The sequence below is a fragment of the Ursus arctos genome, unplaced genomic scaffold, assembly GCF_023065955.2.
Source record: "Ursus arctos isolate Adak ecotype North America unplaced genomic scaffold, UrsArc2.0 scaffold_9, whole genome shotgun sequence".
NCBI classification, from domain to species: domain Eukaryota; kingdom Metazoa; phylum Chordata; class Mammalia; order Carnivora; family Ursidae; genus Ursus; species Ursus arctos.
Genome location: NW_026623111.1, coordinates 64,591,730 through 64,605,584, shown reverse-complemented (window position 1 = coordinate 64,605,584; position 13,855 = coordinate 64,591,730).

Below are 13,855 nucleotides of genomic sequence, written 5' to 3'. Positions count from 1 at the left end.
CTGTTTTTTCTCTCCAGAACTTAACACTATTAACCTAAAATATGTTTTGCTTGATTTAAGTGGCTCTCGTGGATAGTGGGGTGCAGGGGAGGCCGTTGTTTGTGTATGTGGATTGTGGGTGGCAGGAAACACTCAGTTGTGTAATGGTGATAATGTTAGTGGTGATTATGCAGCTGACAGAGCACTTACGTGTGCCAAGCCCCGATAAATAAGCACAGGAAAATGTAGTGAACTGTTTATTCAGCAAATACTGAATCACCAAAAGTGAGTGTTTAGATTTACAGCAGTAGTAGCGGCCATAATTCTACTCTACTATAGCAGCAATGAGTCGAAGGGGAGAATAGAAATGTATCCTACTTTAAGGGAAATATGATCGCCTTCTATTTAATTCTCACGTTGTATCAGGATAGATAAACTTTAAATCTGTTGATTTCTGGGTTGGTTTTTGTTTGTTTTACAAATACATATATTTTATCCTTTGGAAAAAAATTAGGGAAATATACAGTTTTCTAAAAAATTCAGTAATAGTAAAAATACTGAGTTTAAACAGATGGAGGGATGTCTTCAATAATGAAAGAAATGAAGAAACAGAAAAAATTGAACGTAGAAAAGGGTTATGCCTCTTAAAAAAATACTGTTTCTCGTAGCAAAAAATGTTGATTTCTAAATGCCTTTTCCCAGGCATGGGCTCTAGAAGAACATTGGCCAGGTTAAATGGTGGAGGAGCACGGCCGGTGGGGATCTGTGCTTAGCGCAGCGAGGCCTGGTATGGCATCCCCTACATCGTACCCTGAAGGACACCTGAGAGCAGAATCCCTTTCCATTTAGGAAAACGTTCCAGTGTCTAAAAGAGCAATAACTCTGTTGAGGACTGACTGTATGATTTGCCAAAGTCTACATAAGCTGTTCTAGACTGGCTGCATAATTTGCAGATCACCCTGTATTTTAAAATGCTTAAAATCTTAACCCATTAGCAGTAATTCCAATTAGAGGAAGATAAGTACAATGTATTTCAATTTTATTTTCCTAAGTTGGTTGATGAACATTAATATGGGACAAATCCTAGAATCAGCAAAATTGCAGCCATTAATGATAAACAGGAACAGGAGAGAATATAGATTAAAATTCAGAGATTGTCTTGCCTTCAAAAAGTTGCTTAAACTTAATTATTTTAGTTCCTTTACATTTAATTTCTTCTTTCTTCTGCCAGGTAGAAAAGCTGAAAAAGTAGTATAAATACATAAGGGGCAGATTATTGGGAGAGATGAAGTAGATTTTTAGCCTCTAAATCATGGACTTTAAACAATTCAGAGATGGAAAGAGGTGCAGCTGTCATCCATCCAGTCATCTAGTGCCAGGGGGTCTCCTTCCTGCATGGCCATGAGGGGTGTTGTAGCTTCAGATAGTGAAATTACATCTTGTTTTGGGGAGATCCATTCCATGGAGAGGGCCCTTGCCCTAAGTTGCTGCTGTAGAATCACTGTGAGGTCAAGAGCATGTGAAAGAACTTTGTAGACTGAACAGTTACCTAGTAGAAGTTCATGGTGAGGGTGTACGTGGCTTGGGAGCTACAGGAAATCTGACCACAGAGTCGGAAAATAACCCATCACGAGTGCTGTCTCTCCCCTTCCTGGACTTCTTTGCTAAATCACTCAATGCCTCTTCCAGATGGTAAAGCCCTCCTCGGGTCACAACCTGCTATCTCCCCCAAATCAACATACACTCTCCCCCTTAGGCTAGTCTCTTCACTAGCCCCAGGCCATGCTCATCTGCCCAGCTCTGCCATTATAACTGTCCTGGCAGCTGGGACATGGCGAGGGCTTGGTCTTTGGAGCAGGCAGCCCCATGTGTGAGTCCTCCCTGTTGTACTTGTCAGCTGGAGACTCTGGCAAGTGATGAACTGCCCTCAGCCACCGCATTCTCATCTGCCCAAGCTGGGCTGTTGGGAGCATGAGACCGAGGTAGCATGTGTTCAAGCCTGTTGTAGATTGAATTGTATTGCCCCCAAATTCATATATCGAGATTCTACCCCCGCTAGTAACAGACTGGAACCATGTTTGGTGATAAAGTCTATAAAGAGGTTATTTAGTTAAAAAGAGGCCATAAGAGTAGGCCCTAATCCACTGTGTTGGGTGTCCTTATAAGAGGAAGTCTGGACACACAGACACTTGCATCCCGAGATGACTGTGTGAAGGCACAGAGAGAAGATGACCACTTACAAGCCAAGGAGATTGGCCTCAGAAGAAACCAACCTTGCCCACACCTTGATCTCACACTTCTGGCATCCAGAACCGAGAAAAGTAAGTTTCTCTTTTTTAAGCCATTGAATCTGATATTTTGTGATGGCAGCCCTAGCAAACTTAATGCAAAGCCCCAGTACCTAACTTAGCACAGAAAAAGACACTCTTCAAATGCAGTTCACTAGAAAGCTCTTCTTTTCTACCCAATCCTACCTTTTTGTCCTAAAACACAAGTTTTAGCCCTTCTAGTAATTACAACAGTGGTGTACTGAATAAAATCCTCCAAAGATGTCCATGTCCTAACCTCCAGAAGCAGTTTGTGTATTACCTTTTATACTAAATATATAGGATATATACAAAAGTGGCTTTGCAGATGTGATTGAGAACAATCTTGAGACAGATTATCATGGTTATCTAGGTGTGCACATTGTAATCACTAGGCTCTTTGTAAGAGGGAGGCAAGGAGACCAAAGTCAGTAGCAAGAGGTGGAACAATGGAAGAACGAGGTAAAAGTGACGCAAGGGGCGGGTCACGAGCCAAGGAATGCAGATGGCTTTTAGAAGCCCAGAGAGACAAGGACGCAGATTCTCTCCTCAGAGCCTCTAGAGGGAACCAACCAGCTGACATCTTGACTTCCTCCCAGTGGAACTGAGTTTGGACTTCTGAGTCCAGAACTGTAAGATTGTAAGCGTGTGTTGTTGTAAGTCACTAAATCTGCAGTAATTCGTTATAGCAGCAACAAGTAAACTAATACAAGAACCAGTCAAGCTCTGAGTGACCTGTCCTCTGAACTGCCCGAGCGTGTGCTCAGTACCAGCGGGGCAGTCACTAAGAACGCAAGTCCAGGAAACATCTTGTGGATTGGGATCTCTGCTCTCACACCTGCTGGTTGGATGAACTTGAGCCAGTTACGCGATCTCTATGGGGTTCAGTTCTTCAAATGGGACTAACGATGGTGCCCTTCTCATGGAAATCGTCAGTCTCCATCTACTAGAATGCAGAGTCCATGGTAACTGGGACTTTGTCTTAGTCACTAAAATAGCCCCCATACACCATACCATAGACACTCGATAAATATTTGTAATTTATCGTACGTCAGTGTGCTTTTTTTCGTCTTTATTATGGAACTATGGTTGACATGCAATGTTACATTAGTTTCAAGTGTACAACATAGTTGTTTCAACAGTTCTATACATTATGCAATGCTAGTGTGCTAACGTTTGAGTACCTGCCACATCCGTTAGGTGCAACCATTACAAATTATCAATGCCATACAACAACATATAAAAAATTCACCACGCGAGGCACCATAATAAAAATACACATTTTCATGTACATGTGATTAAAACTGTAAAGATATATATAATAGAGATTAAAGGAACAAAAATAGAAAGCTATGTCATGGGTAGTAAATCATTATAATTTTGCTTTATAACAAAATTAAGGGGGCATTGGCCCTAAATTTCATGTTTTAAGCTAATTTATGAATGTAACATTCAGTTCTTCCAGTAGTATTTTTACTCACTAATATTTACATTTAAAAAATAGACTTCAACACAACCTCTATGTAGTCCCTATAAAAACAAAAGAAGATTATTATCATTATGTTAATAACTTCTTTCCAAAATAAAGGATAGGATTACAGACTATTGGAAGGTCTAGAACTGCAGTCTCGGACTTTCATGCCTTCATTTAAGTGATCATCGTTACCCACAGCTGAAAAAGAATTACGGTTCTAACAAAGAAAATAAACCCCAACAGAGTACCCAAGTTGTAACATCCTTTTGGCTACCAGTAAGTCACACTGTAAAACTGTCACTTCCCCATCTCCCTATGGAGTCAACGTAGTTTCTTAATCAGTGATGTCCAAAGGCTTCTTGTAATGTTGGGCAATGAGTCGCCACACCTTCCTCGTTATCAGAAACATATGGCCAGGAAAAGCAACACCACCTTTTTGTCCTTGGGAATAACTGACAAACGGCATGAAATGAAATGTTGCTGATAGCCCTCTTTTCTTCTATCTTTTAAAAATAATATTAACCACATTTTTTTTCTAGTGCAAAAGTAACATGTACGTGTGGGAAGTCTAGAAATACAGAAAAGCACAAAGGGGAACATAGAATTGATTTTAATATCATTGTCCAAAGGTACGCACTATTACCAGATTGATAGTTTTCTATATTTTTAATAGGCATATAAACATTTTTAATAAAATTGGAGTTGCGTTGCACTTCTTTTTCAAAATCTACTTCTATTTACTTAATATTTTCCCATATCACTAAACTTTCTTTCAAAATATGAGCATTTATTGGTTGCATAGGTTATCACATATGCCTGTACTATTTTTTAATCCTATTATTGATTACATAGGGTTTTTACTTTTTTCCTCCCTCACAAACAGTAGTGCTACGAATAGATTCATATCTTTGGGCACATCTCTGATTATTTCCACGGGGTAAATTACTAGAAGCAGAATGTCTCTGTGTGCATATTTCCAGGGAACGTGGTGTGGGATGAGAAGGTTAGACATGGCGGTATGCACATTTTAAAGAAAGGTCTATATTTTTATCTGCAGAACATGAGGACGTCTTTCCTCGGAGTCTAGAAATACTAAGTCATTTTTTAATCCCTGTCAATTACAAGGCAAGATAATACATTGTTCCACTTAGGTACAGAGATATTTAGTTACTCTTCCTCATCTATGGACATTTTAATCCGAAATCTCAGGATGAGCTAGAATCGTAAGAGCAGAGAGCACCGTGACTAGAAGAGCATGAGTGGGCGCTAATTGCTTTTTGGGTGAATAAATGGAACAATTGGAGTAGGTAGGGGTCATAGAGAGTACCTAGACCCGTGAATTTCTCTTTTGTTAAATAGGCAACAGAAATACATTTTTCAAATAAAATCTGACATAGGCCCCAATATATAAACACAGGAAAGCAGAGCCATGTCACTTTAACCTGAGTGAAGAGGCCTGAATCCTCCCTTCTGACCATCCCTTTCTTGTTGAAGAGAGCCCCTGCTGGACTTCCGGGGAGCCTTGGGATTCTCACACAACCCCGCTTGAAAACTGTTCATCCCCTAATTTTGCTTGTGAGGAAACCAAGACCTAGAGAAATAATTTACTTATAATCATAAGTTATTGTCATATGAGAATTGAGATAAGAATGAACATTTAGGGGCGCCTGGGTTAAGAGTCTGCCTTCGGCTCAGGGCGTGATCCCAGGGTCCTGGGATCGAGCCCCGCATCAGGCTCCCTGCTCTGCTATGAACCTGCTTCTCCCTCTCCCACTCCCCCTGCCTGTATTTCCTCTCTCGCTGGCTATCTTTCTCTCTGTCAAATAAATAAATAAAATCTTAAAAAAAAAAAAAGAATGAACATTTAAATTCATACAGTTATTAACTGTATGACTTAGAACAAAATATTTAAACTTTTCTGGGTTCAGTTTGTTTGATATGAGGATTAAAATAACATCTACCTTATGGTGGCAGTGTAAGGATTGCATGAGAAAATAAAATAATCTCCAGTCTCATGACTAAATGTCCTCTGTATATTGATTACTCCCAAATTTGTACCTCCAGACTAACTTCCCCCTTGGACTTGAACTGCGCAGAACTGGATATTGAACTGCCTACTCGATATTTCTCTCTGAGTGCCAAACAGACATCTCTAACTTAACTGTTTGAAACTGAGCTCCCAACCTTCCCCTTCAAACCTCCTCCCACCCTCCGCACCATCTCACTAATGGCATCTCCTTGTCCTGTTGCTCTGCCCAGAACCTTGGGTTTGTCCACGATGCCCCCTTTCTCTCACATTCCATGTCCAAGACGTTAGAAGAGCTTCTTGGCTCTACCCTCAAAATGTATGCAGAACCCCACCTTTTCTTACCACCTCCACTGTACCACCCTGGTCCAAGTACCAGCTTCTCTCCCCAGATTAGTGCTTCCTAGCTGGTCTCCCTCCTCTTCCCTTCCCCTTTCATTCCACTCTCACCACAAGAGCCAGGGTGATCCTGTTAAGACATAAGCCAGCACCTGCCATGCCTCAGCTCGGAACCTCTCAGCGGCTGCTCGTTCTGTCAGTGTCAAGCCAAAGTCCCAAGCATGGCCCTCAGGTGCTGTCTGACCCAGCTGCCTGTCACCTCCTGGCTCTCCCACTGCCCTCTCCCTTGCAAAGTGGCTCCAGCCTTCACCGGCCTCACAATAGCTCCTGGAAGGCATCTTCCGGGGGTCGTCCAGGCCGCCCTCACCTCCTGCCGTCCTTGCCCAAAGAGCACCACCACAGCGCAGCCTGGTCTCCCCTCTAAATCGGCACGGTCTGCACAGACAGATGCCCTTTTCTCCTTGTCTTCTTTATTTTCCTCCGTGGTAAAACACACGGTATAGTTTTATGTCGTCATTGTCTAGAACCTAAGCTGCATGAGGGCGTAGATGTTTTCTGCTGTGATCAATACTTTATCTGCAATGTTGGAATAGTGCCTGGCACAGAGTAAGCACTCCCTAAATACTTGTTGAATGAATCATATATGGAGAGCTTTTAACAGCACGCTATGCGCTCATTAAATACTGTCATCATTTGCAACCATTTTCAGCACTGGTTTCCCTCTCCAAACGCTCTTGCTTTCTAAAAGCCATCTAGGAGGAACTACTCACTTAAGAGACAGCTGATTTTAAGGTGTTATTTTTTTTAAGATTTTATTTCTTTATTTGAGAGAGAGAGAGCACAAATAGGGGGGGAGAGGGAGAAGCAGACTCCCCCCTGAGCAGGAAGCCCAACACCAGGCTCGATCCCAGGACCGTGGGACCACGACCTGAGCCAAAGGCAGATGCTTAACCGACTGAGCCACCCAGGCGCCCCTAAGGTGCTATTAGGAGAACAATTTTAATATTCAGTTCCTAAGCCTGAGTTTCTTAAATGGTTTTGATTTATTAGGGGTGGGGAATATGGAACAAAGAATGGAGAACTTGTTAAAATTATGGATGAATTCTCAAAGGGATATCCTACCCATTAATAAAGTATAAATTCAGTGTGAAGAACTCGAAAGCGATGCAAAATGCTAATTGGATTTCTATTTGATTACTTAGTTTAAAACTCTAAGAATCTTCTTTTAAAAATAAAATTTATGGGGCACCTGGGTGGCACAGAGGTTAAGCGTCTGCCTTCGGCTCAGGGCGTGATCCCGGCGTTATGGGATCGAGTCCCACATCAGGCTCCTCCGCTATGAGCCTGCTTCTTCCTCTCCCACTCCCCCTGCTTGTGTTCCCTCTCTCGCTGGCTGTCTGTCAAATAAATAAATAAAATCTTAAAAAAAAATAAAATAAAATAAAATGTATTAATTTTTTTCCTTAGGCAACATAGAGCATTGCAACAAAAGTAAGTTATCATGACCCTTCCTTCCTTTATACTTAGGCAGTAGAAATATGACACTATCTGTGAGAGAATTACTGGGATCCGAGGTCAGGTCCTGTTTCAGGAATGCTTCATAAACACAAATTGCTTTCCGTTTATGTTATTTCCTCCACGAGAGATAAGAACAACATTAACACTTTAGAATCAAGAGTGAGTTTATGTCTGTGATCACCAGTATTTTAGTACTAAAAATAAACACTCCATAAATACTTTAAACTCACTTGAAAACATTACAAATAAGAAAGTTTTTAGCACAAACTAATCAACTATTCCTTGAAAATTGTTGAGGTCTCAGGATATGCAGAAGAATGTAGGAAAAAGGCATATGGCTTCATCATCTTTCCCCATTCGTGTTTCTGGTTTCTTCCTTTTGTTTCTGGCTGGTCTTTCTCATGTGTGTAGACAGGCCCTCCTCTAAAGTCAATGTCAGTGAAAGTTACAGTAACACATGTAAATGTGTTCTAGAAAGAAGGAACCACAAGTGTGAAGCCTTACAATAGGGACAGATCAAGCAGAACAAAAAGGTCAAATTTCTGATCATATTTCCATAGCTTTGCTACATTATAAAAAGCAGTAGTGAGAACGCTGGTGGAAGACAAAATGGTGTTGTTACTTTGGAAAATAGTTTCTTGCAGTTAACCATGCATTTACCATATGATCCAGCAATCTCACACCTACATACTAGAGAAAATAAAACTTGGTTCGCACACAGACCTGCACATGAATGTTTACAGTAGCTTGATTCATAATCAGTCCAAACTGGAAAAAACCAAAGGTCCTTCAATGGGTGCAGGGTGAGCAAACTGGTGTGTGTGGGTGGGTGTGGCTGTGTACATATATAGATAGGAAATGGAATATTACTCATCAATAAAAAGGAGCAAACTGATGATACATGCAGCCACCTGCATCGGTCTCAAATGCTAAGTGAAAGAAGCCAGGCTTCCCAAAGCAATGTACTGGAGGATTCCTGGAAAAGGCAAAACTATGGGGACGGAAGACCACGCAGTGGTTGCCAGAAACGGGGTCAGGAGAAGAGTTGAATACAAAAGAGCATGAGGGAATTTGGGACGTGATGAAACTGTTCTGTATCTTGATTTCAGTGATTTTACAAAGTTGTACGCATTTGTCAAAACTCAGAACTGCACACTCACACACACACACACACACACACACACACACAAAAGTAAATTTTACGGTATGTTAATTATACCACACACAAAGTGAACGGGACTCATTTTCATCAAGTTGGGGTGAGAAGAGCCCAAATGCAAACACATTGTTGCTGTGCTCATTCAGTTAGGAGCTAAACTTCTGTTGCTGTAAGTCTGTCTGCATATGGATTTATGTTCCAGAAGAACTACCCCTTTCCTGAGACCTACCTTCCTAAAGCTGGCATTTTAATAAGAAATAAAGAAGTGAATAGGTAAATAAGTATGCATGGGTACATAAGTAAATATACTATTTAAAATAATATAATCTGACATAGTGGTAAGTTATTATGAAGAAAAACAAAGCTTGGTAAAGGGAAAGAGTTACAAGAAGGGAGGATATTTAATAGGATGCCAGGGAGACTATCCTGAATGACAGCTGGACAGAGGTTTCCGTGATGTGATGGGGGAAGCTGTGTAACAACTGGAGCACCAATTGACACTTATCAAAATTATAAAATATTGAGAAAAATTCGGTCTCTCTCTTTCAAAATGATTACTTGAAGATATGCACAACTACTGTCAAAAGAAAACTGGGAAGCTGTAACAAATTTATCAGTGTTCCTACTTGCAACCTAGGCTGACGATTTATCAAGAGAATATCAGGAAGTTCCCAGAAATGAAGAACCAGTATGCTAATTATTAATTTATTGCCTCTCAGCTCTAAATTCAGTCTTCATTATCTGCTCTGCAATAATGGAGGTGGACCCTGTAAGCAGTTCTCCTTGGCAATGAGCATGATATGAAGCTTTGTCAGTAGAGGGCGCTGGAGGGACCCTGCATGAGGAAGGGCTCCTCTTCCTGATTCAGGTGTGTTTCCCTTTCCTTCTTGTTTCTACATGTGGCTGTCAGCAGCATGTGATGGGGACATCCAGTAATGCTCCTTCCTAGGTGTTAAGAACTGAATTGTGAACCCCTCAAATTCCCCGGTTGATGTCCTAACCCCCAGTACCTTAGAATGTGACTGTATTGGAGATAGGGTCTTTAGAAGGGTGATTAAGGTTAAATGAAGTCATTAGGATGGGCCCTAATCCAATATAACTAGTGTCCTTATAAGAAGAAGAGACCACACAGAAGGAAGACCATGTGAAGACATCAGAAGAAGCCATCCACAAGCCCAGGAGAATTGTCTCAGAAGAAATCAACGCTGACAACACCTTTTCCTTGGACTTCTAGCCTTCAGGACTATGGGGAAATAAATTCCTGTCGTTCCATCCACCAGTTTGGTGCTTTGTTACAGCAGCTGTAGTAAACGAATATACCATTAGTGCACATTAGGGCAAGCCCTAGCCCCATTGCAGCCCAGCCACCACCTAGCTGCAGCCACCCTGACTCTCAGCTGGAAAATGGGCTTCTCGATGCCCCAAATGCCTGCACAGTCCCGTCCGCCAGCGTTCATTTTACTGCACTCTGGAGTGGTTCGCCGGCCTTGCCCACATGTACCCCAGAGGTTGTTTCCTGCTCGCCAGTCCTGGCCCATGATTTCCGAGCCAGGCTCAGCCCTCCTACCCTCCAGAAGAGTGTTCCCTGCTTGTCTAGTGTCTATAGACCAGCTCTGGCCAAGGGCTACCCAGCAACTTGGTCACCATCTAGTGGGCTGAAACCACTCCTCCAACCAGGTTCGCGTCCCAGCTCCGGGAGAGGGACCCCTTCCAAGTTTATTTCTTCCTTGGGTACTTTTCTCCACACTAGGACATTCTTTAGCCCTCTTTCTATTCCTTAGAGTTATTACCCTATTATCTTTGATAATTCTTTTTTTTAAAAGATTTTATTTATTTATTTATTTATTTATTTATTTATTTATTTATAGAGGGCACTAGCAGGGGAAGGGGCAGAGGAAGAGAGAGAGAATCTCAAGCAGACGTTGTGCTGAGCACGGAGCCCCACACGAGCAAGGCTCGGTCTCACGACCCTGAGCTTGTGACCTGAGCAGAAACCAAGAGTAGGACGCTTAACTGACTGAGCCACCCAGGCGCCCCTAGTAAATAATTTTTATATTAAGCTTTCCCTGTTCAGATGTTGCTTGGACTCTCCTGGTACACTCGGACGGATACGGATTTGGCACTGGGGGCAGCCCCAGGAGGGAGGCCTGCAATGGGGATTTGGGGGTTGGCTTGGTCATGCTGTTTGGTTAGAGATCAGCGCCGAGCTCCTTGCCAGTGAGAAACGGGAAGCGAGGAATCCCTGGCATGCGGGGACATCACGGCCACACCATCACCCGTGTTTGATTGTGATGGAAACGGAAGCAAGGGTCTTAGCAGCCCAAGTGGTCACTGCATCTGACTGTTGAGGCAGCTGATGAGGACAACGAGGAGTGTGGTGTGAGATCGAGTGTGGGGAGGGCACCTGAACGCTCATCAAATGACAAACGCGACTCTTTGAACCCTCAGGTTTCTCAAGCCAGAAAGCTTCCATGATAGCCCTAAAACACTCTTTTCTTTTTACCCAGAGGGCTGATATTGCTGAAAACTAAACATAACTTGCAATTGTCTGGGTTGCTGAATTACAACAATGGTTGAAGTTACTGTTTCTGAGCCTTTCTTTGCTGTGGAAGCAGCTCGCAAACTAAGTCCAAGCAAACTAGCCCTTTTGCTTAAATACCCGTGAAAACCTCGTCCGGCGCTGATTTCTTGGAAGGGGACTTTGATTCTCCTCAAGGCCCAGCCCAGCCCAGCCACCCCCCTTTACACTAGATGCATCCGCTCGAGTGAAATCAGTGTGTTCCCAGAGGCCAGGGGAGCCCTCTGACCCAGGAAGAGAGAGTTTACGTGCCCAAAGAACGGCCACCCTTCTCTAATATGTATCGTAGAAACCTGGGGAACATGTGTGGGAGTTCATTTTAAAGATGTGAGAACAAGAAGTGGGAACTACAACATTGGGCCAGGCCAAATTCACCGCTGGGAGTGTGCTTCCTAAGAGCCTTCCCGGCATGGCGAGGGGGAGGGAGTCCAAACCTTAGGGAGTTAGGGACACTGGACTGGGTTTATCACGTGCAAGCTGCGCATCCCCCTGCCATCTACGTTGCAGGAAAAGGCCCAGAAGACAGCTGTCTGCACTAAGGCGTCTGCGCCCTTGGAAAGCTCTGTGATTACCGTCTTCTTTAGGCTGGGTGTGACTAGGGGGCGTCAGCATGGAGAGGGGCTAGCTGATTTCAACGGGATGGGATGATGGATGGGATCCCAGAGAATCAGAGGCCAACTGGCAGCATTTATTGTTTTTAAGATTTTATTTGTTTATTTGTCAGAGAGAGAGAGAGCACAGGCAGGGAGAGTGGGAGAGGGAGAGGGAGAAGCAGGCTCCCCACTGAGCAAGGAGCCCGATGCAGGATTTGATCCCAGGACCCTGGAATCAGGACCTGAGCAGAAGGCAGATGCTTAACTGACTGAGCCACCCCAGTGTCCCCAAATGCATTTAACAGCCAAGAACTTGCTGTGGGGGCATAATCACCGTAAAGGACGGCAGGGACGTATCAGTAATCAGAATGCCTTGGCTCACACGGATCTGGCAGCAGCTAAGTGATCAGAATAGCTGGGCAGGCTGCCATGTGGCTTGATCCGTACCGCCGGGAAAACTCCAACCCTGGTAGCGGGCTTGAGTTATTTTGCTGGCATCTCACTGCCATGTACGCAGTTTCTCGAGCTAAGTGAATTTACAGACTCAGAGGTCCTCGAATGAAGAGGGTGAGGGTCTTGTGGCCCACACGAACCAGAGCTGTACACGGAGCGGAATTCTGGGCCCCCCCACCTAGTAAGGGGAAGGGCAGGGATTTGAATGCCAGCCGCTACTCTTAACCACTGTTATCTCTTATCTCCCTTATCATCCCGGTGTCCTGCCCCCATCCCGCAGCTGCATTGCCTAGGAGGCCAAGGAAACAGAACAATGAGTCGCTCAGATCTTACCTGATTTGGGTTCTCCTTGAGGATTGAATGAAGTATGTCAATCTATGTGTAATGTTTTTGATAAAATACACTCTAAATTTTATATATATCTTAGCCACTAGTATTGATTCCAGTCTGATGGTAAAATATTTACCATAAATGCAACGGATGAATAGTTCATGTGAAGCAGCCTCGTGGCCCCACGTTACATAAAGTCCATCATAAACAAACTTGACTTCAAAATAGTTTCCTCAGAATGTTCAGCGTATCTTAACACCAATTAAAAAATCTACAGCTTTTCACGGGAACAAATCGTCTATAGATAAACTTAATGCACGGACAATGTGGAAACTCTTTCAGACTTTTTTCAACACCTGCCCACTGAGCCTTTTTTTCTTTATAAAATTATTTCAAGGACACCTGGGGGCTCAGTTGGTTAAGCATCTGCCTTCGGCTCAGGTCACGGTCCCAGGGTCCTGGCATTGAGTCCAGCATCGGGCTCCCTGCTTGGCATCGGTGGGGAGCCTGCTTCTCCCTCTCCCTCTGCCTGCAGCTCCCCCTGCTTGTGCTCGCTCGCTGTCTGTCAAATAAATAAATAGAAAATCTTTTAAAAAATAATACAAAAGATTATTGCAGTTTTCATATTTTTTTACCCTTTTATTCTTCCTATAGAAAGACTAATAATCACGTAAATGTTTAGAAGGCAGGCCACAGATAAAGGACAATAAAGAAGCAATTTTCTTTCATGCTGGAATCACAGGTTCAAGCACATGAAACCACAAAACAACCCTAGCAGCCATCTGATCTGGCTGCCGAGTTACCTAACGGAGAGGTGGGTCATGGGACATACTAAGAGTGATAATTAAAGTATAGAAGTACTTGTTACTGGTTTCCTTCTTAATAAAATAAAATAAAATAAAATAAAATAAAATAAAATAAAATAAAAAAGAGAAGACTTAAGGTCTCACCCCTACGGGAGAAACTGATGATAAGAACCCCAAACCATAGTGCCACCGTGTGCCAGGACTCAGGGCACAAACAGTTGCCACTTATTAATTGATTTTATCAGTAGGAAATGGAGGAAGAGGGACCAGGCCGTCCAGGTGGTAAGTGGTGAT